Consider the following 27652-nt stretch of genomic DNA (forward strand, 5'->3'; position numbering starts at 1 on the left):
TTCAGGTCGTGTGGTGCCGAATTGACGTAACGAATGGTTTTACGAAGAGTTCCAGCAGTTATTGGATGAGAAGAACGCATCGCGAGTACAAATACAAACAGAAATGGAAACTGCAAACCGGGCTCTTCCTGAAGAAGAAGCCACCAGGAGGAAAACAAGTACGAAGAACTCGAGCAGCTGTACCGCTTTTCTCGACACACGGAAGTTGTATCAAAGACTCAAAGTATCTCGCAAAGGCTCTGTGCCGTAGGCCAAAATGTGCAGAGATAAAGATGGTGGTAAGCTGGATTGTTAGAACTACCGAGCGATCACTATCCTGAATTTCGGCTACAAAGTGCTTTCGACTGTCACCGATAGTCAGTAGATTCGTGGGAAGTTATCAGGCCGGCTTCATGGAGGGTCGGTCTAAAACGGAACAAATCTTCAACTGCGGGAAAGCCCTCAAGAAGTGCCGCGAATCTCGAGCCCCCAAACATCAGCTGCTCCTTGATTTCAAAGCCGCATATGATAGTGTAAACCGACAAACGCTATGGAAAATTCTGGACGAAACCAAACGACCCAAACACAATGTTGCGTCAACGCATTCGTCAGTGTCAATTTGACAGTAAACCGATGGGAAAATTGTCAGAATAAAACTGACTGACGCGTTGACGCAGTATTGTTTGGCCATGAAGCTTACCAGACTAATCATGGCTACGATGGGTGGGATCCAGTGCTTTGTGAGAATTTCGGGTGGATTGTCGGACCCATTCGAATTCGCAATATTCAACATTGCGCTTGAAGGTGTTATAAGACGAGCGGCGAACGAAACACGATTTTCAATAAATCCTATCAATTTATCTTCTTTGTCAATGACGTGGATGCTGTCGGCAGTACTAATTACCGGGATGCCTCTTGCCGTATCAAGAATTCCTCTCAATTGTACTCGGTCTGGGCTATTCGTCGCCAATTCGTAGCGCGTCTCGACACACGTAAGTCTCTTTCAACCTGGTCGAACCAGGAAGATCAGTACACCACACTAAAACGCGAAGCAGCGAAGAATGGGTTGAAGATTAATACATCTAACACAAGCGCGGCAGGACAAGCAAACGGCGGGTGCTAAGAACCATCTTTGTCGGTGCCAAGAGAACGGTGCAGGAGGCAAAGAATGGACTACGAACCTGCGCGTCTCTACGGCAACCCAGTATTACGAAAATGGCTAAAGCTGGACGGATGCGTTGAGCAGGACATGTTGCTAAAATGTCAGATAACTATCCAGCCAAAAGGGGTTTCGCTTCGAATCCGGTAGAAACGAGACGAAGAGCGGCACATTGAGCGAGGTGCCAAGACCAGGTGGAACGAGATCTGACGAGGACTGGGTGCCCGCGGAACTGGAGACCAGCTACCATGGACCGAGTTAAATGGAGGAATTAATTTATACAGGCTTTGTCATAAGACGTCATAAGAAGTAAGTAAGTACATTTGTATCCAGTCGACCACCGCTCTGATGATGGGTAGCATCATACCCGAAACCGGTTAGCGGATAAGGTATTTATATTTTTTGTAAGAACCGTAAGTGTTGTGTCTAGTAATCGCGTTACATTATAGTATTCGTCATTATAGCATTCGTACAAATGCAAACGTCGTTCGTGATATAACACAAGCTACGGTTGATGATGATCATGATAAAGTTAAGACTGTTGCAGGAAACCTTCGTTAGGTTATAGTAATGCTATTTCCTGAGAAGAACGCTGCTGGGGACTAAATATTTACCTTGCGACAGCAAAGCCTTGGCCTCTAACATCTTTCTAAGACTTGACTTTTTATTACCGACAGACATCGCAGCCGGCTGTTATAGTACAGTACAGTCACGGACCTAGTGCAACAATCATACTGACTCTATCTTGCAGCTTCGCCTAGCCGAGATTAGAGAATACGACGACTGGCTTGTTAGACCAGCCTGGTACCTCGAAGCTAACTTGGCGGTTGCGATAGGTTGTTGAGAAATTTTGAGAACTTAACAAAGACATTACATTTGTTCATAAATTTCAAGGTGGTGTATGATTTGGTCAAGCATAACGATTTTTGGTGGATTATGCTTGAACGTGCACGCAAAATAATCTACCCGTCCTTTCCACGTGAAAAATCCCGTAAATTTCTCTACAGGGAGTTACGTGATTTTCAGTTGATCATTATTGGGAAATATTATAACTTTTATCTGATTTTCACGTAAACGAATTAGTACGCGTGCAAATTACGTTAAATTCATGTAAATATTACGGGAAAAGTTGGATGGAAAATATTCACATAACTTTCCCCGTAATTTCGATATGAAAATTATTTTGCCAAAATAGTTTTTAAGTAGCATTTAAGGTGACCTAAATGCTTATGGGATTGCATTTAAATTGCATTGGTAATGCTTATGGTTACTTGGGCATTAACGTTATCTTTAAAGTTGCAGGCCACAAGACCTTCTGAGAGAAAAATTCTGAGAATTATCCCAAGCAGTACTCCATACGCATTTCTCGGTCGCAGCAAGCATCTTTGATTGAATTTAGTCCTATTTCGCTTGTCTCAAACGGGTTTGTAATAACCCTGCTAACAGGAGAGTAGAGGCTCATCGTTATGCCTAAAGTAAGTTGATGGTGGCTGCTGGAGAGCACAGTTTCGAAGTAGCCGACAAATCAATCTATTCGGATGCTAGTGATATGCGACAACGAGATATGTCATAAGAATAAAACGTAGTTAGTAACAGTGAATTTTTCTACCGTTTCGTTATTTAGGAAAGGAATTAGATCAGCTGAATGTTCACCTATTCTCGTTCCCTTGATCATGCTTTCCGAGATTTAGAGTTTTACATAATGATAAGTAAATATCCATTTATAATTTTTATTTTAATTTAAGTAAATAAATAAAAATAATTGAGGGGTTTGTTGATACTTTTTACCGCCGCCACCGAGAAATATCGACAAAACTCTCAATTTTAATCGAGCGGTGATTTAAACAACGGAAATAAATAAAAATAAATTTGAATAGTACAGTACGAAATACTTCAGTTTTCACTAATTTTGAAAATGCATTCAACAAACCTGAACCGACTACAATTTAAGTGGATAATCATCTCACCGTTTGAAACATTCTAGTTATTCTATTTCAACTGTCACGGGTCTTTTCACCGCGAGGTTTAAATTATGCGCAGCATATTAATTTATTACTTACATGCAACATAATACGAGAAATAACATTATCTTAATTCGCTATCATGCTAACCTAGCATTACGGTTAACCATGGAGATTGATGGGGTATCCGGGCTAATTCATAATTCAACGGAAGGCTAATTTAGTGGCTATCGTTATTCATACATAATATCATTGCTTTCAATCTGATAAGCAGCCTAGCAGTTTTACCACCTTTGCAACGGGGTTCCTGCCAACCCGATCAAGTGATTACTTCCTATCGTTCCATTATAATCACATCTTAGCGCGATTCCACGGGGTCTAACCATAGTTATCGGAGCAGCTGGGAGCCACAGTTCCACCTCGCGGTACCTGTGATTATCTACGGTGCCGGTGATGAGTGCGGTGTTTCACCGAGCCGCAGTTTAAACAGCTCAATTTTCTTACCAGAGTGAACGCTATAGGAAGCACTCACCAGGTGTTTGCATATTGTACTATTACTACTACTACTACTGCTCCCCGCCTGTCCTGCCTGCGGTGTATGCTTGGTACTTCTTCCCACTACCGATTGCGCCATTGCCCCCTGGCAGCGCTAATCGACACCCAACATCTCTGCCCTACCGCTGTCCTAACATTTAGGGGCTTTTTGAATGAAATTGAAAGTGCGAACTGGATCTTAGTCTGCCGGTTAGTGCCGGAGACAGCCGTATAAAGACTTTACGTTTCTCAGACGCACCGCAGAGAACCGCTGCTGTGAGGTGTCGTAACTTCAGATAGACTATACACTGAGCCGTCGCGACGGTCGGTAGACTACCGGATGGATTTCTGGCCTATAGGTACTCGCACGGGTAGGGGATGGAGCGGGAAATTATGATGAACGATTATTTAGTTTATTGGTGACTAGTGGTGCCACGGCTAGTAGTTCGTACTAATTAACTCGGTTTGGAAAAGAATGTGCACCTCGATGCTAGAGCGGTGCATTGAGTAACACTTGTTATTGCGGAAATAGTATGCGTTTTGTATTATACAATACCTTTTTATGGAGGCTTCAAAGCGCTTATATTACTAGCCTTAGTTTACTGTATGATTCGTTATTTGCATTAGAAAAAATGAACGTGTCTAATTTAAATCCATTGGAATTAAAATTGAATTGCTTTTTGTTTAGTTCAGTTTTCAGTAAGTTTTATTGAGCAAGCGGGTTTAGAACGTGTAATAGCTTGGATTAATTCTGTTAAACCATGACTCTTATATAATACCAGATGAGCCCGAATCTTACGATCCGGAGAATATAAATGTCTGTCATGAAAACTGCGAATACAATCCATTTCCCAGTGTTTGCGAATATGTTTAATCTTGGTTCTTTGAGCTTTAAATAAAATTTATTTGCATCACGGCATGCGACGATCTTACGATTACAATAATATAGCTCTAAGATGTTGTATCGTTGTATGTATATAAAAGAGTCATAGCCTGAAACTGAAACAAATAGCTTTTATGCTCGCATTGGGGAAATAAAAAGATCTTTATTTCTGCCGATAGGTGGGTAAAATGGTTCTTTTGTGAGTAGTTCTCAACCGTCAATTTTCTGCTGCGAACCGATTCAAATGAGCGGCACGTCGCGACGTGCAATCGAGTCGATCAGGCGAGTCCTGCAGTCGAATCAAGCAGTTAATATGAGTAGTCGAGTCGAGCAGTCATATCATGCAGTTATATCGAGCAGTCGAGTCAAGCAGTTCATTCGACCAGTTCAGTGGAGTAGTTGAGTAGAGCAGTCGAATCAAGCAGTCAAATCGTGCAGTTGAATCAAGCTGCTAGTCAAGTCGGCGAGGCGAGCTGTTAAGTCGAGCAGTTCTTTCGAGCAGTTGAGTCGAGCAGTTCAATCGAGTAATTGAACCGAATAGTTTAGTCAAGCAGCCTATTCGAGCAGTTGACACGAGCAATCAAGTCGAGTTGTTAAGTCAAGCAGTGGAATCAAGTCGAACCGAGCAGTACAGTGAAGCAGTTCAATTGACCAGTTCGGTAGAGTAGAGTAGTCGAGTCGAACAGTCAGATCAAGCAGTTGAATCGAGCTGTCCAGTCAAGCAATCCAGTTGAGCAGATCGCTCAAGCAGTCGAATCGAACAGTTTAGTCAAGCAGTTGAATCGAGCATTTGAATCGAGTAGTCTCTTTGAGCACTTGAATCGAGTAAGTTAATCGAGCAGTTGAGTTGGACAGTCGAATCGAACAATTTAGTCAAGCAGTTGAGTTTAGCAGTCGAGTCTAGCAGTTCTGTCGAGTGGTAAGTCGAGCATTGAAATCGAGCAGTTAAACCAAGCTGTCTAGTCTAGCATTCCAGTCGAGCAGTTTAGTTGAGCTGTCAAGTCAAGCTGTTGAATCGAACAGTCCAGTCGAGCAGTTGAGTCGAGTAGTCCATTTGAGCAGTTTAGTCGAGCAGTTTAATCGAGCTGTCCAGTCAAGTCGATTTGTTCAATCGAGCAGTCGAATCTAACAGTCCAATCGAGCAGCTCAGTCGAACAGTTGAGCAATGGAGCACTCCAGCAGTTGACCAGTGAGGTGACTGAGAGTAGAAAGCGAGTCCTGTCAGAGACCTGGTTTTGGCTACAGACAAGCCTCTTATATATAAGAAGATATTATTTGCTTTTAGTCTGCACTCATCAGGGATGGTTCGATCACTTCGACTCAATTTTGATTCATTTGACAACACCGCCTTAGCCGAGCAAGTTTTGACAAAATTATATATGGGACATTTGTAGAACTAGTTATTACCTACAATTTTGCTGAATAAAGTTTTGCTGTATCATTTGAGTTATAGCGCTACAATGCTAGTAACTCATTAGTGACTAAGTGAACATTCATTTTCACGAATTATGGTATGGTATTCCAGTAGTTTCGGTCCCAGGTCGCCGTTTTGCAAACTCCTCGACCACCAGCTTACCGTGCGCCGTACTCGTCAGTGTACATCCATCGCGTGCGGGGTCTGTCCCGAAGTCTATGGTCTCTTCCTGGTTCACTACAGGGTTGCCACATGCACAGATTATTCTGTGTTTAACAGATATTTGAAAGAAATCGCCGGTACAGAATCTGTGTGCACAGAATACAGATTTTCGCCAAATTATACAGATTCAACAGATTTTTGAGCTTTTACAGGAGAGTGAAAGAGATGGAAATAGTCAGCAAAATGACTCTCTATCTCTTTCACTCTCATTGTTTTGCATTGGACAGATTTTTGCACAGATATTTTTTCTCGCCGTACAGATTGTCAGATTTTTCCAACAAAAAACACAGAATTATATGTGGCATCCCTGGTTCACTACTGAACATAGTTTTGGCTTCTCTTTCGTCGGGATTTTCTGTCCATGCATGAAGCAAATCTCTTGTTCCAATCGATCCAAGGTTCACCTTATTTTTCAATTTCGCAGCGGATAAATGACTCTTCAAATTGGTATAAACATCCACTCACAGCGAACTGTTTGATCTCACAAAATTTCGCTTTGATGCACTATCTTTGCCCTTTACTTCTGTACTTACTTCTAAAAATTCTAAAAAACGCTAATAACTTTCGCTTTCAATTTCAATCTCGTCCATCCAATCTTGCTTCGCGTTTACTTTCAATCATTCACCTTTTTCCGCTTACGCTTGTTTACATTACGCTAGACTGTTATCCTCACTGTAGTCATCAGCAGGGTTGTGTTTGCGCACTCGTGAGTCGTGACCAAGGGTTTGAAACGAACGTCAAATGCATATGATTGCAGTGTAACCGTTTTTTCTGACGTTTTGGTTCCAATGACGGCTAACGCTTTATTCAATGGAAATTCTAATTGCCGGCGAACTAGTTGAAGGATGCTCTCTTCACTCCTACATGAGAAAGAGATAGCATGATTACATACCCTTGGTCGTGACTGCGCTGAGTTAACAGTGTCGCCAGAACATCTAGAGAAAACGAACGTTTGATAACGGACGCAAAAACTTTATACCATTGTATTATATTGTTCCAAAGAGAAACATTTTATTGGCTGTTATTGTTGGCATCAACTACTAATTATTTGTGCAACTGTTTATGTAATGCTATGCTAAAAAAACAATTCAATAGCCATCAACCAAACCCTTCTTCTTGTGTCACTACGCGCATTCGCGCATTCAAATCGGTTCAGCTAGCGAAACACCAAGAAGGATTTTAATAGCACGTTACATAACATTAGGCTTTCCTAATCACACACATTATATGAACTTCTGACCCATGAGTTCACGACATAGAGCTACTCTTCTCCTAATGTCTCTCATGTTATTACCTGCACTGTTTACGACCAACGAACAATTTAGCGAACGATAATTGGCCTCCGATTATCGCACAATAATAGCTATCGAAATGATCATGATCTGAAAATCATATGTTTTTCAGCAAGCATTTGTGGCAAGCATATGTGGCGTGGCGTTGCTGCCATCTCCGACGATGATGGGATAATCTGTGTTGTTCACTTTGAACTGACGCGCCACCGCACCGCGCCGGTTGAATGTTGTGCCAAAAACGAAGCAAAAATTGAGCAAAACATCAACAATTTGGCAATAAACTGCCGGTGCTTGTTTGCAGAAAAGTACAAGAGTGGAAGCATGGTTAAATAGATGAAGGCTTTGCAAACGTTTACCGCTCGACTTTGAAGTTTAGGGTACATTCATGGAAGGGCGTTTTGAAATGGTTTTCTTTTGCAAACCGTGATGAAAAATATGAATTGTTTACGCTGAAGAGCGTGTTTGACTTAAAGAGTCAATGCTGCAGACCAACTTGGCAACCATGGAAATGGGCCCAATGTTACCTTCGAGAGTGCTTATATGGGAGCTGCTATTTAGCTAATTAACGTATGTTTCCATGCAATTTTAATCTGATTCTATTAATCCATTAAGTTGTATGCAAATATTTGAGTTCACTAAACCTTTGGCGAAAGATTGTTTGTTGTATAAAAAAACTACATCATGCGTATCGTTTCCATTTTAAAGTAATTCCGGATTTAAACCGTTCAGCATACTGTGTTGGAATTAAGAGCATCACGAAACGCTACTCATGGCGTCAGGTCAATGCAGAATTGAACTGGATGCGCGATGCATCATGGTCATTGTGAAAACTGTTATTCATCACTTCGAGTGCATGTCAAGGCCTCCAACATATTTGGCAAACTTATATTCGTACTTATGCGCCAACTACCCCATGTGACCTTTACTCGAACATTAGCGAGAAAGACGAATCAACGCCTCTTTGAAGACGGTATTGACGAATGATCAAAAAAATTTTTAGATGCAGGCTTGGTTTGAATCAATATGATTTTTTTGAATAAATTTTTCAAACTGTGTACAAGAATTAGGTCGATTTGATAAAAAAGAGCTCAATTAAAAGCTTGTAACTTTGTGTTCTGAAAAAAGAATACAACTTATTTGAATGGTTCAAGCTCAAAATTTCGCTTTTAAAGGGGGATTTTTATGAACATTATCACTGCGACCGGCATTTTGATCTATTGTGATACCGTCGAAGTTTTGTATACCGCACTTCGTTCTATTTCCTATCTATTTTCTATTAGCTATTCGCTAGTATCTCCATAGAGTGATAGCTGCTTATTATCCGTGCTTAAGTGATGGTATTTTCTATTTAAAATGTCTATAAGTTAATCAGATCAAAATAGATTCCAATGATTCGTTTGATGCTTATTATTTGCAAAATCCTTTGGTTGTGAATTTTGTATTCAAAACAACAGTTTGACAGCAGTTACCGACAGAGCATCAAGGTATAATTATGGTTTGAATTGTACTTAATTTACTTGGCAGTGCTGCATAGAACGGATGACACAGTGACGCTTGCTGGTTTTCTTAACGGGAAACTAGCAGTCATTTTTTCCTCTTAATTAAGACAAACACCATGCAACTCCATTGCATTATAAAAATTGAATTTCCTTAAATATAGCATCTCAAATATAACAAAACCGTTTAATTTAAAAAAATATATCGAGAATGCGAGTCTCTTTTGTCTTCACCAAAAAAAAACAAATGTTTACTCAAATTGCAGCCAATTGCAGCCTGGCTTCTGGTCTAAATGCCGTTAGTTCATCCCCGAGGGTCCGGAGTATCATTTAACCTTTATTAGCAATGGTACTCCCAACGAAAGTAAATAAATCATTATCCATATGGGAAGCGTTTGGTACAGGAGGTCGACGCTTTCTTCCTTCCCCTTGATTTCAAGGAGTTTTGTGGAATTAGGTGGAATATTATTTCTGATACTACTTAATTCCTTGAAATTGTCTCTGCGGTACATGCTGCGCAGCTGGCCTGGCCGTTGACAAGAAAAATGGTTGATTGAAGTAATCTTCGTTTTCCAGGATGCTTTCAAGAATTGGCTGTGATAGAGTGAGATTAGTTTAGACGGTTTTGCTTTGGCTTTGTGCATAACAGAGAGTGATTAGATGGTGGTCGATCAACCCTTGAAAGTGCAGCTTGAATACTGAAAGCTGATTTTTCAACATCAGCATCATCAACGTGCACAGTCCCCACCTTGGAAGTACCGATTATGACAAAGCCGACATGATGCCCAAGACATCATCTGTGGAAATTACAATGCTCTGATCGGTCTAACGGAGCCCTTCAAACCGGTTACTGCACGGTTCAGCGCACACCAGCAAATAAACCAAAATGACTTTGGTTAAAACGTTAAATCACCGCAGTATCATGATTTGAGATTGTTTGATTCTTTTTGGAAAAATGATAACGTAAGCGTAAGGAATAGACAGTAAATGCTTAAAGTAATTAGATGTGCCTGTTTTGCGTCCGTAGATGGCCGAAAGAATACAGTAGGCTGAAACCCATCACGCATGAAACAACCATTGTCATCATTTCACCGAAAAGAATCAAGCAATCTCAAATCAAAATGAAAATGAACTTGGACTTATCGACTTCAAGAGAACATTATTTGAAGATCAATCAACCAAAGGACCACGTCTTGATAAATGGTCGACAGTTTTCAGATGTCGTCAGAACCTAACGTTAACATCAATTCGGACGGCTACTCAGGGATGGTTAAGATAAACTAAAAACTATCTGTTGCAAACAACATACAGGGTGTTCAATAAGTTCGAATACAACTTTTCATCGTTGTGCAAGTGCGCATCATGTGTAATCTATGTATTGGTATTGGTGTCAGCATTAGCCTTATATATAGGCTAACCGACGCGCAAGGTGTCGACTTGAAGTCATTTGCTATTTGTTTACCGCGCGCGATGAAGGAGTACCGCAACGTCGTAGTAAAGTTGTTTGCGAGAGGTGAGCGACCCGGCGACATATTTCGGCGGTTGAAATCCCACGGGGTGAAGCGGAATTTCATCTATTCACCGGGAGACGGGCTCGACTAAGGACCGTGCTAGATCCGGGCGGCCGCGTTCGGCGAGGACGTCAGCAGCCATCAAGGTGGTAAGAGAGCGGGTTCGTCTAAAAATGAACCGCTCGATCCGGAAGACCGCTGTTGGCCTTGATGTGTCGATCGGGACTGCCCACACTATCACGGCGAAGGACCTGAGATACAAGCCGTACAAGAAACGCAAGGTTCACGGGGTAACGGAGGCTACAACGAAGAAGAGGCTGGACAGAGCAAAACTGATACTTTCGCGGCACGCTGGTCAGGAGTTCGTGTTTTCTGATGAGAAACTCTGCATCTTGCAACAGCCGCACAATGTCCAAAATGATCGGCTGTGGAAGCCTACGTTGGCCAGCATCCTCCTGTCCCACATAAACATCCCGCGGTTTGGGGGGCCGTATCCAAGCGTGGGAAGCCTCTACTGGTGTTTATCGAGAAAAACGTGAAAATCAACACCGCGTACTATAAGACCGAGGTTCTGGAGAAGGTTGTGGCCCCGGCACTTCGTGACCTCTACGGAAAAGATCATTACGTCTTTCAACGGAACGGCGCACCGGTTCACACGGCTAATATCGTCCAAGCGTAGTGTCAGGAGAATTTTAGTGATTTTCTCGATAAGACTTTGTAGCCTCCCAGCTACCCAGATCTTAATCCCTTCCACCAAATATATCTTGAAGGTTCTTAATAAAAATTCTGCGAAAATGCTTCAATAAAAATTGACTCAGAAAAGAATATCTTGTATTTTCATTTTTAAACACATTTCTAAAATGTATGCGAACTTATTGAACACCCTCAGAGGTGGGCACCGCTAATCAGCTAACCGCTAACCTTTTAGCCAGCGAGTAGTGCGTTCGCTAGGTTTCAAATCTGTTAGCGCTTTTATTAGCTTCCGATAAGTTAAAGTGCCACTAAATAAACTACTTGCCGCTAATTTTTGAAAATAATAACAAAAATAAGTGTGCGGTTTCTTACAAATTGATAAAATTGCTCGCTGCTGTTCGCGACGCGAGCAAATATAGTTCATTCATGGCTAGTTGAACTATTTCCAAAAATTATTTTCAAAAATTAGTGGCTGGTAGTTTATTTAGTAGTACTTATGTTTATCGGAAGCTAATAGCAGCGCTAGCACATTTAAAACCTAGCGAACGTGCTACTCGCTAGCTAAAATGTTAGCGGTTAGCTGATTAGCGGTGCCCACCTCTGAACACCCTGTAACTACACGTGGCTGAAGCATCTCGATGTTGCCGAAAGTTATGCGACATCCCTCGACAAGCCTCGCTACCGGAAGAGGGTGAATTGGGTAAAAGTCTTTTGGAGCATCGTTGAAATAACCATTAAATGGTTAACGGAGAAAGTATTAGGTCGTGTTGAATCAACTTTGATAAGAGGAGCACGGGCGCAAAGATCTAGAGCGGTTGTGCTGCTTTCATGACACACGTTAATTCTAGCAAAAGGCTTTGAGGTGGTCTACCAGAAGGTAATCGAGAGGTGGAAGCACCGAAGCAGCACTTCGATTAACACTCGAATGGTGTGCATGCTGAGGGACAAGATAGCGAAGGAAGCGACTTCATTGATGGAGCAAACGATAGAGTTGTACTTCCCCAGCAAGAGGTGAAATTTAAGAAGATATTTAGCGGACAAGCTGGCCTGTAGTTTTCATCAATTGATCGTTAAGAATTATTATCTGGATTGAGAAAATCACAGAGCGGTCTCTGTTCTGTATGTCTGCTACAAAGTGCTTTTCCAAACTTTCTTCTACCAGTTTATAACGGACCAGATTTCTACCTTGCGGCAGATCCTTTAGAGGTGTAGCGAAGTCTCTAGACATCACCTTGTTTATCGACTTCAAAGCGGTGTATGGTAGTGTAAATCAACAAAAGCTATGGAAAAGCAGAGACGAAAACAACTTTCCGAGGACGAGTTTGATGTAGTCGTTACTTTGGTTTATTGGCAACCGAAGACAACAACACCAACCATGAAATTAGGAGGCGTATTATCAACGGCGGGGTTAAAATGGGACTAGTTAAACTGGCTACCTGTCTACACCGGTTAACTGTTAGGATTTGGGATACAGAACAGCTACCGGCGGAGTGGAAAGATGGAGTTATCTGCCCGAGCTACAAGAAGGGCGACAAGTTGAACTGTGAGAACTATCGAGCGATCACCGTTTTCAATTCCACCTACAAAGTGCTGTCCCAAATCATTTTCCACCGTTTATCACCAATTGCAAACCGATTTATCAAGCTCAACTTATCAAGCCGGCTTCGTCGAGGGACGGTTATCAACAGATCAATTATTTGCACTGCAGCAGACTCCAAAAGTGCCGTGAATTCAGAGTTCTCATGCACCATTTGTTCGTTAACTTCAAAGCCGCATATGATACCATCGACCGAAAAAAGCTATGGAAAATCATGGACGAGAACGGCTTCCCCAGGAAGCTCATCAAACTTATTCAATCCACAATGGATGGTACATAGTGCTGTGTTCGCATCCCTGCTGTTCAACATAGCGCTATAAGGTGTTATGAGCCGAGTGGATATCAACACGTAGGTCACGTTCTTTAACAAATCCAGTCGATTCGTCTGCTTTGATTGATATGTCGCGATGATATGGATATTATCGACAGAACATCTGTGACGGTGGCTGAACAGTACATCAGACTAAAGCGCGAAGCAGAAAAGATTGGGTTAAAGGTAAATACGTCTAAAACAAAATACATGCTGGTCAGCGGAACGCCTCTTGGGCAGTAATGTAACGATTGACGACGATGAGTTTGAGGTGGTTGGTGAATTTGTCTACCTTGGTTCGCTGGTAACGGCGGACAATGACACCAGCCGTGAGACCCGGAGGCGTATTATCAGCGGAAGTTGTGCTTACTATGGGCTCCATAAACAATTGCGGTTGAACAGACAAAACCCTTGTACAAAGTGCACCCTGGTTAAGACGCTTATTGGGCCGGTTGTTCTCTACCCGCATGTAAGGTTGACAATGCTCGAAGAGGACATGCGAGTGCTCGGAGTTTTTGAACGACGAGTACTAAGAAAGATTTTCGGCGGCATACAGGAGTACGGAGTATGATGGCGGATGATGGACCATAATTTGACACAGCTCTATGGCCAACCCAGTATCCAAAAGGTGGCTAAAGTTGGGCGGATACGAAGGGCAGGCCATATTGCATGTATTCCGGACAACTATCCTGCATAGATGGTGTTTGCTTTAAATCCGGTAGAAACAAGACGACAAGATGGTTAGACCAGGTGGAACGAGATCTAGCGGAGACGGAGAGTATTCGGTGTCCAAGGAATTGGAGAGCGGTAGTTCACAACCGAGTACATTGGAGACACTTTGTTCATCAGGCTTTGTCTTAGAACGGCAAGTCAACTAAGTAAGTTAGTAATTATCAACGGATGTCGTGTCTTCTATGGATTCCACAACCTTTGCCGTCGAATGACCCGAGCTTCCGTGCAATGTGAAACTTATAAAAAACGGTATTAGAGTTAAAACGGTCGACTTCTATGAGCATGAGACTTTGCTCGCACTCGGAGTTTTTTCCGACGACACGTTCTAAGAACCACATTTGAAGGTGTATGAAGATGAAGAATGAGTCAAGAACTCTCTACGCCGGTCTCTTACGGCGTACTATATATTCAGAAGGTGCATAAAGCTGGAGGGATACGGTGGGCACGACATGTTGCCAGAAGGCCGAAGAACTATCCTGCAAAATAGTGTTCGCATCGAATCCGTTTGGTTGGAACACGACGAAGAGGAGTGCAGCGAGCGAGGTGTCTAGTGGGTAACCATTCCAACGTTATGGGACACCATGCCCATTATGCAAACTAGTTCTTACTTAACCAAATTTCTGACATACAACTGAAAAATTAGCCCGTTCTTGGTCATATATTTTTCCAGTTAGGGTCTTTTTCTAATTCCCGTCGTAATAAGGAAAGCTATTCTAATTTTCATCATTTGCTGGATGGATTTAACGAATACTCCAAAAGTTCTTGTGCTGATTTGACTAAAACACACTTACCTTCCGATCCGTGAACTTTGAAATCACTGAAAAGCGACTATTAAAGCATATTTTTGAAATTACGCAACTGACTTCATTGCTAAAATTCGTCGTACCGTTTTAAAATCCGTCCATCAAAATTTTTCATCGTCCGAACTAAAAATAACAACAAAGTTTACGCGCTAACGCGCATGTATTTGTGCAGGACGGCATGACAAATGTTATTCTACAAAATTTCTGCAGGTCAGGCAAGTTTTTCTGGCTGTAGAATAGCGACAATGCCTTGCGTAAGTTAATTTCATTTATGAATGACGGAAATTAAAACGATTAGTCGACATTGTCTTCTTCGTCGCACGAAAAAACGTAGGTAATTTGGCTGGTAGGACTTCTTTAATGATAAAAAGCATTTAAATAGATCTCAGCTCACTTTGATTGATCGCGTATGATAGACAACTAACTAAAATAGTAAGGAATAGCTAGTTTTGCATTGTGTGTCATAAAAATGCTGATATTTTTAATAATTTGTGTTGGATAGGACGGGAATAGGCAATTACGACGATGTAGCAACATACCCTGTGTGCTGAAAATTGTTGTTGATTATGTCCCATAACACAAGAATGTGTCAGGTGGAGCAAGATATGGCGACCACTGAATACCCACAAAACTGGAAACTATCGACCCTTGACCGATTTCGATGCAAGAATTACGTTATGTCCAACGAAGTAAGTGTTTTGTTAGAGGGGGTTTTTATCTATTTTTTTCTTTATTTCCTATGATTATCAGCAAACATTTTGGATTTCAGAATGGCGTCAAAACAAGCTATTAGACTCTCACTCGACCAGGTGTTTCTTCCATCACCTATTTTATGGGGAAGTTTACATCATTTCATGTCATTTCAAGTCCCATGCCGATGCCAGAGACTACTCTCTGGCGAAATGTTTTTAGGATTGCAGAAAAACTACGAAATCCTCTCAATTACATATTTAGCTGAACAGGGCCCGGGATTAAAAGTGCAATCGTATTGTGCGTCATTAGAGTGAGGAGGGGTAAAAATGCGATTCAATGATTTATCCGTACATATTCCGCATAATTTGACAACATTTGTATGAATGGGTGGATGGTATGGTATGGAAGAGCTTGAACTCCTTCGTAAACATTTGCTTTTTTCGAAACATAGTTGCCGAGTTGAGTGTAAATACTATTTTAGAGCTTTTTTCGTTTAATAGTTAGTTAGAAGATATTTCGGTTTTGTTAGTTACTATTGCGTTAATTTCATGGATTCACACTTCGAACTTTTGACTCGCTAGTGGGGCAAAAGTGCGAGTTGGCGGTAGATTGAAAAAAATTAAGAATTTATCGGGCATAATGCTATTACTCGAGATGATTTACAGTTGAATGTGAAGATATTGAGTTACTGTATCGAAATTAAATAATTTTAATTGTGGTGCTGCTTTATATCTCATGAAAAATGAAGACAACTTCCAACAAGCTCTTATGCCCCGCTTTACTCTATAACCAGCATTACTTAAGTAAATGTATAGAATCCACACAAATATAACAAGTTACAAGACAACAAGATATTAACTGTAACAAGATATTGAGCCGTGCAGTCTAGATTCCATATTTTAGGTCACCATCTGTTTGTGCTACTGGTTGGTAGCACCTGCAAGCTGAAATCAAATCCAACCATCATCATACAGACAAGGCTTATTGAAATTATCATTCGATACAGTCACAGACTATCGAGGTTCGATACTGTAGAAAATTGATTGACAATAAATCGAGTTCAGATTGTCTGTCTGAATGCTGCTGATGCGCTATTGCATTTTAATCAAGTAGCAAAAAACAGAAGAATGGAATGACATAAGTCCCAATGAAATCAAATTTAATTTCTCAACCAGTTGGATCAGCTGAACCTCATGATCTAAATATTAAACATTTTGTAGTTAAATTAGAACTCAAACAGAAGTTGACTCGAGAGATTAAAATAAATTTCAAAGCAGTACAAATACTGATTAAAGTACAGCGAGAATTCTAATCAGCAACCGTCGAATTTGATTTTCTTCTAATGTACGATAATTGCAAATTATTCCTTTCTTTCTTTTTTTTTCGAGCGATCGTAACTTGGGCGTGATGTGATGCTGTTTTAGAACCATCATACCGTTTCATCCACTTTGTTCTCGTCTGCCACAATTTCCTCGTTTTCTGTGTTACCAAGGCACTTGTGATGATTGTGATTTTTACGATTTGCATTCTTGCATTGCACTTTTATCCGCGATTCCGAATTGCTTGCAGCAAGCAGTAGGTACATCCGCTGTTTAACTGGTAGTTATTTATAATTTAACCCTTAAGGACAATTTGCGTTCGGTATTCTATGTAAAAGTGTGAGACAAAAAATTGAAATATTATATTGCGTTTATGATAATACTTTTTCTAAAGAATGTTCTGAACGGATGAGAGCACTGTTACCAGCTGTACAGTGCCAGCTGCAGCTCGCGAGGATGCGAACCCCGTTAGGAGAATGTTAAACTTGATTATCTTATAATGATGTTCTCTAAAAAGGCTGTTACCGAGAGCAAGATTTCTCACAGACCGTTATAATTTTGTAGAACAGAATCAATTTTCTGATGGATAAGAATGAATCGAACATAAAAAATGCACTTATATGTAATAAGGATGGACTCCACATTAGAGTGCATTATTTCTAACTACAGTTACATATTGTATAAGACTATTATTCTCATCGCTTTGCGGCCATTTGCTTGCCACCCATTAAGCTAACCTCCTGAATAGATCGTCTTTTGCGATTTATTGTAGCGCTTGCCATAACCAATTGTATTAGAAATTAGTTTTTCTTTAGAATAATAAACAAATTCTGCAGTGTAATTTTTTAGATTGATTTTCTTGGCATTTTTATATCTGGACTGGGGACTTACATTATAGCTGTTTGTATTCATAAAAACACAAACTGTATCAGCTGGTCCAAATATATTAAAAATTGTAATTAAATTGTTAACAGAATATTTCATATACAAGGTTTTGATAACAGCTAAATGCTCATAGCAGCATCTGTTCAAAATATTCCCGGACTTAATCTGATCGTTCCGGTTAATTTTTTGCAGTGAAAACAAAGCACAGAAATATCTGTCAATGCGCGGACGGCACTGGGCGAAACGTGTTCTGCTTTGTGCAATATCCATCGGGCGAATGATACAGAAAAAAAGTGTGCCATTTCTGGAACGAATTGCGTCTGTTCACTGGCACTGGCAAGGGCTGCACGGTTGCATCTGCTGCCGGGAAACTTTCTGGCCAAGCCTCCAGAGAGACCTGGTGCACGCGGACACGATCGGGCGGAAAGTGTGTTACCAAGGCAGGTGTTGATGGTAACCGTTCGTTTTCGGTTGGCATTATCCCTGCCGGCATGCTTTGGCGCGGTGCCGCTTTGCCACTTGTAGTCGAGGCTCTTCTAGCCGGCGACTACGACGACTGGCGTGCGGGATTGGCAACAAAAGCGGCAGCGGCAGCAGTCCCAGCATTAGTACCGGGACGCAGAAGTAGGTTGAGTGATATTGAACAAGTACACTAAAGAATTAGGTTCGGTACCGTAAGCAAATTACGGTCCGTATGCCTTCCGGATGAAGATGAGTTATTAAACTGCACTTGTGTCAGGGTTATTCGTGCCACCGATAGCGATGAGTGAATGTTCGCTGATGTAGTCGGTTGGTAAGTTTCTGTTCCACAATAATTATTTCCTCTGCTGGAGAAAAGCCGTATGATTGAATGGCATATGTGGAATTCTTGTTTGTTCTCGAGATAGGATGCTGGAATTATAGTTCAGATAACATACGGTGAAGCCCGGACAAGAGATTGGATTATAAATGCTAATAGGCTCATTTGATGGTTTTGATGGGCCGTAGTAATTTCACTATTGTTGGTTTTCATTTCGGATTCGTTATTTTATGTTGGTACTTACTACTCTTGTTAATGGTCAATTGACGTACCTGAAAGAAGGAAAAAGAAAGCAGTTTATTAGCATTTTTTTGATAAAACGACATCTGGTTATGTTCAGGGCACAAGGTCTCATCTCAACGAAACGTTTAAATTTGTTAGCTATCCCGATCAGGAGCCTATAACAAAATTATATCAAGTTTTGTTACCATTAGACTTGTTTTGTTACCAACTTTTTTGACCTTGATATGGTTTATAGATAGATAAAGTTTATACATTGGTATTTCATAAATATGACAGCAATGAAAAATATGTCTGCAAGTATAGCAAATGTTTTTGCAATATTATATTATGCCAAGGTGACTTATTTTGTTATAAAACTGATACTTAGCGTATTAAGTAGTGGAATTTTCCGTTATTACTTCTTGATCAGTTTACTACCAATATGTAACACAATGTGATTAAAGTGCAGCGAGAATTCTAATCAGCAACCGTCAAATTTGATTTTGAACATTTGTAGCATAAAACTGATATAATCTTGTTATGGCCTGCTGATCGGGTAATCGGCATATCTACATATGACAGTTGTTAACTTACTGTAACGTGGCAGAAACGATATATTCCTGTATATTCCTGTCATTTTTTAAGGGAGATAAGTAAATTAAATTATATTTTTCTGCACGTGAATAAAACGCAATTGTCAAATACTCATGCAAAAATAAGTTTGCTAAAATCGTATTATCAAACTATATCTGCGAGTATAAAATGATTCGTTATGTTTTATAAAATGGATGAAAATTGCACAGAAGCTGCTTTTGTGTCATTTCCAATGATTCAGCTAGCTTCTCTTGCATTTGACTTGGATCTCCATCCATTGCTGCCTCCAATTGTTCGTCTTAGTCTATAAACTGGACAATCAAATACCAGAGAGGGGCAGAGGGGCTTGCTTTCAATACTGAAATTAATAACCTTGAAACGTCGAAATCATTCTCTGCACTATTTATCGGTAGGAACATTGTCGCCATAACCATCCACGGGCACTTTATGTGGTTTTTTCCAATTACCAGTACCACAACATTCAAAAATTTTACAACCGTATACAGTAAGGTTTATCTGTTTTATCGATAAACAAGCGATTTAAACTGTAAATTATTGACTGACTGACTGATTCACTGATCGCAGTATTAGCTCCGCAATTGTCATGTACCCTGACAGCTGGCTGCAAAGTCTGTAGAACAAAAACAGAAAAGGTCAAGGTTCGAAAACGAAATGTAGCACTTACGCTTCGCTAAGCTCGCTGAAGCTACCAGAACCTGCTGTCCCATGAAAAATTTATAACAGTTAAATTAAGCTGTTAAATATCTCTTAAAAACGAACCGAATTACTTTGTACAGCCAACAAATATCTAATAACATCATTTTTCATTGCCGTATTTTTTTGGAAATATAAAACATAAACTTTTCTAGATCAAATTTGAAGTTCATTATGATTAATTTCATGCATTTAGCAAACAATGTTGAATACACCCTGAAATTGCATCTGTGTGTATCTCCCACAGTACGTCCCTATAACTACTTTGGTTCCAACCAGTGCGAGCGAATTCCGGAATTTACGCGTTTGTTACGCAAATCTCGATAAATACACGATTTTTATGCGGTTTAGATTTACGCAAAACGTATTCTTTGTCTGAAAAGTCATTTTAGAATATTTGTGTCCAAGTTTATGTTAAATATGGCATGTCCGAATTTACCTTACTCGAAATAGTCAGAATATTGACTATGTATAAGTACATTTAACCTTCCGTTATTCGCGCTGTTGTATTTTGTACAACACTTGTAGATTTTTGGATGCCATTTTGTTTTAAAGTAACAGATCGATGTCAAACCAAAATGTATTCTTCAATAAACTTATTATGTAAAAAAATGACATAATTATTCAATACATTAATGCCTTCAGCAAAACAGATGAGCATAAACCGAAATCACAGAAACGATGTAAGCGGCGTGTGAGGGGTACCGCACTTGGTCCCTACTGGAATTTTCTCTTATTTCTTCATAAGGGAAAATGGTTTCTGTATACAGCAAAGTTATTCAGCAGTTGATGGTCATTCCGCGGGTGTGCAAAAGTTCATAATTTCGTGACTTCACGGCGCTAGTGTATGGGTTAGTTTTCTGAATGTGTTCTATCTACGGAATCTGTTTATTTGTAAGATCCTATTTTCAGAAAATGTTTTAGTAGACCAAAATGCTACATCATTTAGGAACGGTAAAAGGATCTTTCCGAATGCAGCTACTTGTATATGGCCGCAATTGTAAGATGTACAATTTGCAGCGGGTTTTGGCGCCGCCTGGTGACAAACTTATAAAATTCTATACCCCAAACGAAAGGTCTTAACCTACTGATTAACTTTGCTGAAGACAGTAACTTTCTATATAACCAGGATTCCGAGATATTTCGAGAAAAAGAGTGTTGCACAAAATACAACGAGCGAGTATCCGTGTTACAAAAGTTGGCGCGAGTAACGGAAGGTTAACACTGCTAGGTAGATAAAGCGAACAAAGATGTTGTATACAGCACAAAAAGTATGTCAATACCATTTGTAAGCCTTTAATATTGAATAATATATCTTTTGGAAATTATGCTACGAACCAAGATCATAAATGCTACGAACCAAGATCGGCATGGTACGAATCAAGATCATAATTTCGCTGTTATTAAAAATCAGATTATAAATCAAGTAGATATCAAAATATTGTTTCAAATCCAGAAATAGAATCGTCCGTAGTGGTTCTTTCCACAAATACCAAATTTTGGTTGAAAATCGTTGTAGTTTTGTAGAAAACTGCGAATCACTGCGAGGGTACCATGAAAAATAGTAAGGGTGATACGAACCAAGATCAGTTACCCTACATATGAACATACGAACAAAGCTATATTTGTACGAATTTTTGCATTTTACAAAAAGATTCGTAGATTTTACGAATGCACGAAAATGCTCACGATAAAAACAATACTACATTTTATTATTTTCCGATAGGTGTCCGTGTCAGTATTATACATTACCGAAGTCTTTTTTATCTCTGAAAAAAGCTGGTTTTATCGGGAATCGAATTGAGCTCGGTTGTCGTTCTTCTTTACGAACAGCCGATGACGCCGCAAACCACAGATCCACAGCTGCTGCATACCAAGCAGGTCATAACTGCACAAGTCTATTTTCTCTTCATTCAATCTTCGCAACCCGTTTTCGTCTATAACGATGCCAGAAAACAACCGTGCATCGACTAAGCGAACCGACTAAAACGTTTATAGCGTTATTATGGCGGAAACACAAGCAAATATTGAAAATAAAACAAACATTTGTATACGACACCTTATTATTTACTATTCGGATTTCCCAATATATAGAGTAATTTCTCGCAATATCGTCCTAAAAATGTTTCAGTCTGAAGTGAAGTGCTGGACCCAATTTAATTCAATTAAATTGGGTCCAGCACTTCACTTCAGACATAATTATTTTCATTAATATTATGTTTATTTGTATAAAACTATAATTTCAATCAATGGATGAAGATCAAACAGGAAGAAATAAGGTAATTTCTGGAATCATGCCTTTATGCTTTATTTACTATTAAACTAATCTAATCAAACTATTAAATAATATAATATAACGTTTATTCCGCAATTGTATTACCCCTTATAATACAACTCAGGGTATTCCAGCAGGCGCCACATGGTATCTCTCCTGGGCTGTACCATACTTTTACGTTTTTGAGTTTAGCTAACCAGGAATGTCTCTAACCGCTAACCAGGAATGGCATGTTGCCAAACTGTTCAGGCCAAGATGACGGCATGTTGATTATTATTGGATCTACTGGTACTCTGGATAAACACTTGCAAACGAAATGATGAAGACTCTGCAGTACGATACTACTTATAAACCGTAGTTCAGGTAAGTAGTGAGTAGTTCAGGTAGCTCACCGGTGGCCAAGGCGTGAATGCCGGACTCTTATCTATACCTATCCCAATTTTTTACCTATACCTACCTATACCTATATATACCTACCAATAGTTGATACTTTATTGTTTACCTATAGGTATATATACATACATACAAGGATGGCGTTTGACCTAATTCACATTCATTTGACAGTACCGTCTCAGTCAAGCAGAATTTGAAAATGTTACATATGGGAAGACTGAAGAACTAACTATTATCTACAACTTTTCTGAAAAACTTTTCTGAACGTTAAAAACTGTAAAAATGCTTTGGTTAATTTAATGTAGTATTCTTATTATAAAGATGAGAAGCAATATTTTGATACTAACCACTAAAAATATAAATATCCAGCGGCGAACTCGAATTTCGAAAACAGACACTGAGGAAGCCTGCAAGTGTAGGCAAAATACGTATCTGTCAAGAATAAATATACATAGTAGAATTAAATTGGATAAGTTTTCTTTTTTTTTAATTTCCAGGTTCAACTTTTTGTTTTATTGGATCTCCTCTCAAAAATCGAATGCCCGCGTCTTGCCTTTTACACCACTTATAAGGTTTTAGCCAATGGTGGGACCAACTTCTTTTGATACTTTTGCCCACTGTTCCTACGAAGCCACATTGTTCTCCTAGACATTAGGTATTTTATGAAGTCTGACCTTCATGTTGACTCAAAACTTCTCAATTGGGCGATGCCCGGCTTTTGATAGAAAACCACGGTTGTTACCTTTTATACCAGTCTAACATTGGATGCCAAATCCGGCCAAAACAGGACACAGTGGGGATTTTTTTGCCAAAAGGTCCTTTATCTCAATATCTCAAAATACCGCTGGGTTACATTGGATCTTTTGATGTCAAAAAAAATTTTCTATGAGGTTTCCAATGGTGTGGTCGTTGCTCACGGCGCGAGTCTGTTTTTAGCAGTTTTGGTCAAATGAAGGGGAGTAACGGGTGATAACTAAAATTTTAGAATTGTTTCGAGGCCTTTATACTCAACAACAAACGAGCTCAGAGAGAAATTAGAGTATGTAGGGCACGGGAGGGTATTTTCAGCCCATTAGCATCTATTTTTCGGCCTATGGCCTAGTTTTAGTTGAAGAACAGGTGGTTTTGACCTAGTTGACCTAGGATAGTAGATTACTTACAGTCTTGAGAAAATAGTTATAACATACTAGAGAACCCGGCGCGCATTGCTACGCCATTCTAAAAAGGGGGTACATGCATAATCCTGCATAATGCATAATGCATAATTAATGCATAATGCATAATTAATTGTAATCTTGCAACCAAGAGCTTTCTTTTTGACAACGCAAGATATTCCTAAATCATGCCGCAAATTTCTAATCCAACGCATCAGCATTTGTGACTCGAGCAGCAAGTCCAACGTAACGATTTGGGTTCTATTACCAACCCATAAAATGGTAATGTTGGCAAAATCGTAATAAAATATCAGTGCAGTTCGATTGAAATCAGTTGAAAACTGGTCAGAAACCATAAACTTAGTGTAATCTCAACATTATTTTCTTCATATTTTCATTTCAACAATGTATTTTCTCTTCAATTTTGTTTTTAAAATAAGTATTATATTTTCTTACTTTTATTTTATTTGACCCAATATTTAGGCTTCACCGATTTATTCTTAACAATTTTGATCCAAATTTATCTTATATTTTAGTATGGACGGCAACACTCGCGCGTTCGATTACTTTTTGAATATTGCAAAAAATTCTGTTTAGTTTGTATGAGAGCCCTCCCCCCTTCCAGAGGGGAGCAGAATCTCAATACGCCATAGAAAAAAATGTTGCCTCCAGTAACCCCCAAATTCATTTGCTTGATTAATTGTCGAGTTATGGGGAAATTTATGTTTTATTTGTATGGGAGCCCCCCGTTAGAAGAAGGAGGTTTCTCAATCTACCATAGAAAAAGAAATTCTACCTCCAAAAACCTTCACATACCAAATTTGGTTCCATTTGCTTGATTAGTTCCCGAGTTATAAAGAAATGTGTGTTTCATTTGTATGGGAGCCCCCCCCCTTCTAGAAGGGAAGGGGTCTCAAACAACCATAGAAAAAAATCCTGTCTTTAGAAACCCCCACTTGCTAAATTTGGTTGCATTTGCTTGATTAACAGCCAAATTATGAGGAAATTTTTGTTTTATTTGTATGGAAGCCCCCCTCCTAAAGGAAGGAGAGGTCTTAATCTACTATAGAAAAAATATCTGCCTCCGTAAACTTTCACATGCCAAATTTGGTTCCATTTACTTGATTAGTTCCCGAGTTATGAAGAAATTTGTATTCCATTTGTATGGGAGCCCCCCTTCTAGAGGAGGTAGGGGTCTCAAACCATGCTAACAACATTCCTCACATCAAACGCAATATGCATGCTAAGTTTCATCAAAATCCGTCGAGCGGTTTGCGTGTCTATACCGGACACACGAACAGCATTTCATTTTATATATATAGATTAAAATTGTATGTCGGCAAAGTATTTTTATTGGCGAAAGAAAAGGCAAATAGGCTGAATTTAGAAACCTGCTGAAAATACCCTCCCGTACCCTGTAGGTGTTTTCTCCTCATTTTACCAATTTTTTTTGTTTTTTTTTTATGCTTGCACAGTTTTGGTTAAAATGGCGTCGAAACAAGAAGCATTTCGGTAGCGCGTTGTACACTTCTACGAACTGCCAAAAAAATCTCGGCAAAAAGTATACGGTTTAAACAACATTTAAAAAGCGAATATGTTGCGGCTTCGACTGTTTACCATATCCTAAGATGCGCAACAACTAACTGGAAGAACAGTCAAAATTATGGACGCAGAAGGACATCGTTCTCTTTCTCGTGTTGTTGAAGAACAAACCCTCTGGTTTGGCTATCAATTTAGATGTGCACCAGACGAATGTTTGAAGAAAATTTTGATCCCGTTTCTCCAAAAATATCATGCAGATGGACAATACGTGTTTTGGCCGAATAAAGCATCATCGCATTACGCGAAAAAAACACAATCGTTCCTGAATACCCGTTCGATTCCATTTTTACCCAAAAACCACGACCCGTCAAATCTGTCTCATTGCGCCCAATCGAAGATTTCTTCGGGACTTTGAGTTTCTTGGTGTACAAAAATAACTGGAGAGCCACGAATTGCAAATAGTTGATTAGTAGAATCAAGAGATGCATTTGAAAAGTTGACATGACGGCCGTACAACGCTCCTGTTTCGACATCAAACGGAAGCTTAGCCGAACAGTCGATTACGGACCGTTTTCAAATGTACACTAATTTTTTTCAACAATGGATAATGTATCTTTAATTTCATTTAATCAGATCTTCTTTTTGGAAAAAATTCCAAAATTTTAGTTATCACCCGTTGTTTTGATCAATAACTTTGGAACCATTTGAGATAAAACCGATCTTTCTTTACGACAAAAAAGCTATCTTTACGTCGATTATGATGATGTGGTATTTAATAGTGACAAAATTAGTTATTTTCCCCATAATTTTCTTAGCTGATGTCGCAAAATTAGGGTGGCATCAACTGTATTTGACCAAAATTACAAGAAACAAACAGGCGCTATAAATAAACATCATGCTGTTGATATGCATATGAAATTAGCTTTCTTTCGGTGAAAAAAGATTAAATTTATCCTGGAGAAATCCAGAGATATTCGCTTTTACATTAATAAAACTAGGGTAAAATGCCGTTTACTTGACTAGAACATCAAGAAACAACCATGTGCCGTAAACCAATACCGGATGTCATCGGATTCTCTTGGAAATAGCTTATACATGGTGCAAAAAGTTCAATTTTATCCAAGTGGAATCCGGAGATATAAACGTTTACATCTCTTCATATCGAGAAAACTAGGGTAAAATGCTCTTCTTTTGGCAAAAACTGCTAGAAATAGATGCGTGCCGTAAACAAGCATCAACTCATTGGAATTATTTTATAAATATCTTTCTTTTGACATCAATGGATTGAACTTAGCTCTGCCACATTATGAGATAAAGACCTTTTTTCGAGAAAATCCCCACTGTACAGCGTCTCGCCTGCGTGAGACCGCAGGAAGGGCAACAAGGCTGTGAATCATTTCGCGAAATTTTTAACTTTTTAGTTAAAGTTTGACAGTTCGATGGTTATTCTGAGAGCCAATGAGATAAGCACTGGTGAGGAAGAGAGTTTCGATGTATTTCACTGATTTTTAGTTGGATTATTATTACCAATGTATGGATATTGACCAAACTCGTGACTTTAGTCATGACCTTGAAATGCGGTCAGGCATATATTAATATTTTTTTTTCTTGAAACGATGATTCTACAATTGATGAAGGGATGGTAAGGGAAAGTAATGAAGAAGGATTTTGTTTCGGGAATGAAGGGGAAGGGTGGAAAGGAAGGGGGGGGGGGGGGTAATAGGTAGCTATGCTCAACAAGTTGTCGTTGTGACTCCTATCTTTTGTCCAATGCTGGAAGGTGCATGGTGTCGTGAACCAAAGCGACTGGCTTGCGTTCATCCGCCCGTGCTATTGCTGCTGCTAAGCAGTAATCGGAAGGGTCCGCGCCGCTGGTGGGTATCAGCCACCTTTTACTGCGACGCTTTCAGACCCTTCGGTATTGCTACCGATTAACCTTTCTGCTGGTTCTGCTCCAGTGGATGTCCTTTCTGCTGCCTCCGCTCCAGTGGATGGCCTTACTGCTGCTTCTGCTCCAGTGGATGTCCTTCCTGCTGCTGCTGTTGCCTCTCCAAAGTTCGTCACAAGAATGAGCATTCATATGGATGACGTCCGTTTATATAGCATCGCTCGGCAGCTGACGCGCCGTTGCCATATTGGACTATAATACGTTGCATTGACAGTGTTGTCAGAGCAGACCGAAGTGAATCGCTTTATTATTATTTTTTGTTCATGATGTTTGTTCATCATTAATTGTTATTATTATTCTTATCTCCCACACATGGGTCGAACCAAGCTGTAATCAGAGATTATAACCGGATTTGAACCCACAACACCTGCCAGGGCGTGTCGCTCACTGGTACCCGTGTACCTTTGAACCACAGAGGCGCTTCCCCTTCATTCCCGAAAAAAAAAATCCTTCTTCATTACTTTCCCTTACCGTCCCTTCATCAATTGTAGAATCATCGTTTCAAAAAAAAAAAAAAAATATTAATGT

At 39.8% G+C, this 27652-nt stretch overlaps 1 protein-coding gene across 1 annotated transcript in view; it reads right to left on the reverse strand.

The window, feature by feature from the left end:
- Nucleotides 1-27652, reverse strand: part of LOC128742657 (uncharacterized) — a 225627-nt gene that overhangs the window by 26766 nt on the left and 171209 nt on the right. The window lies entirely within an intron of this gene.

The sequence above is a fragment of the Sabethes cyaneus genome, chromosome 3 (genome assembly GCF_943734655.1).
Source record: "Sabethes cyaneus chromosome 3, idSabCyanKW18_F2, whole genome shotgun sequence".
Classification (NCBI taxonomy): Eukaryota; Metazoa; Arthropoda; class Insecta; order Diptera; family Culicidae; genus Sabethes; species Sabethes cyaneus.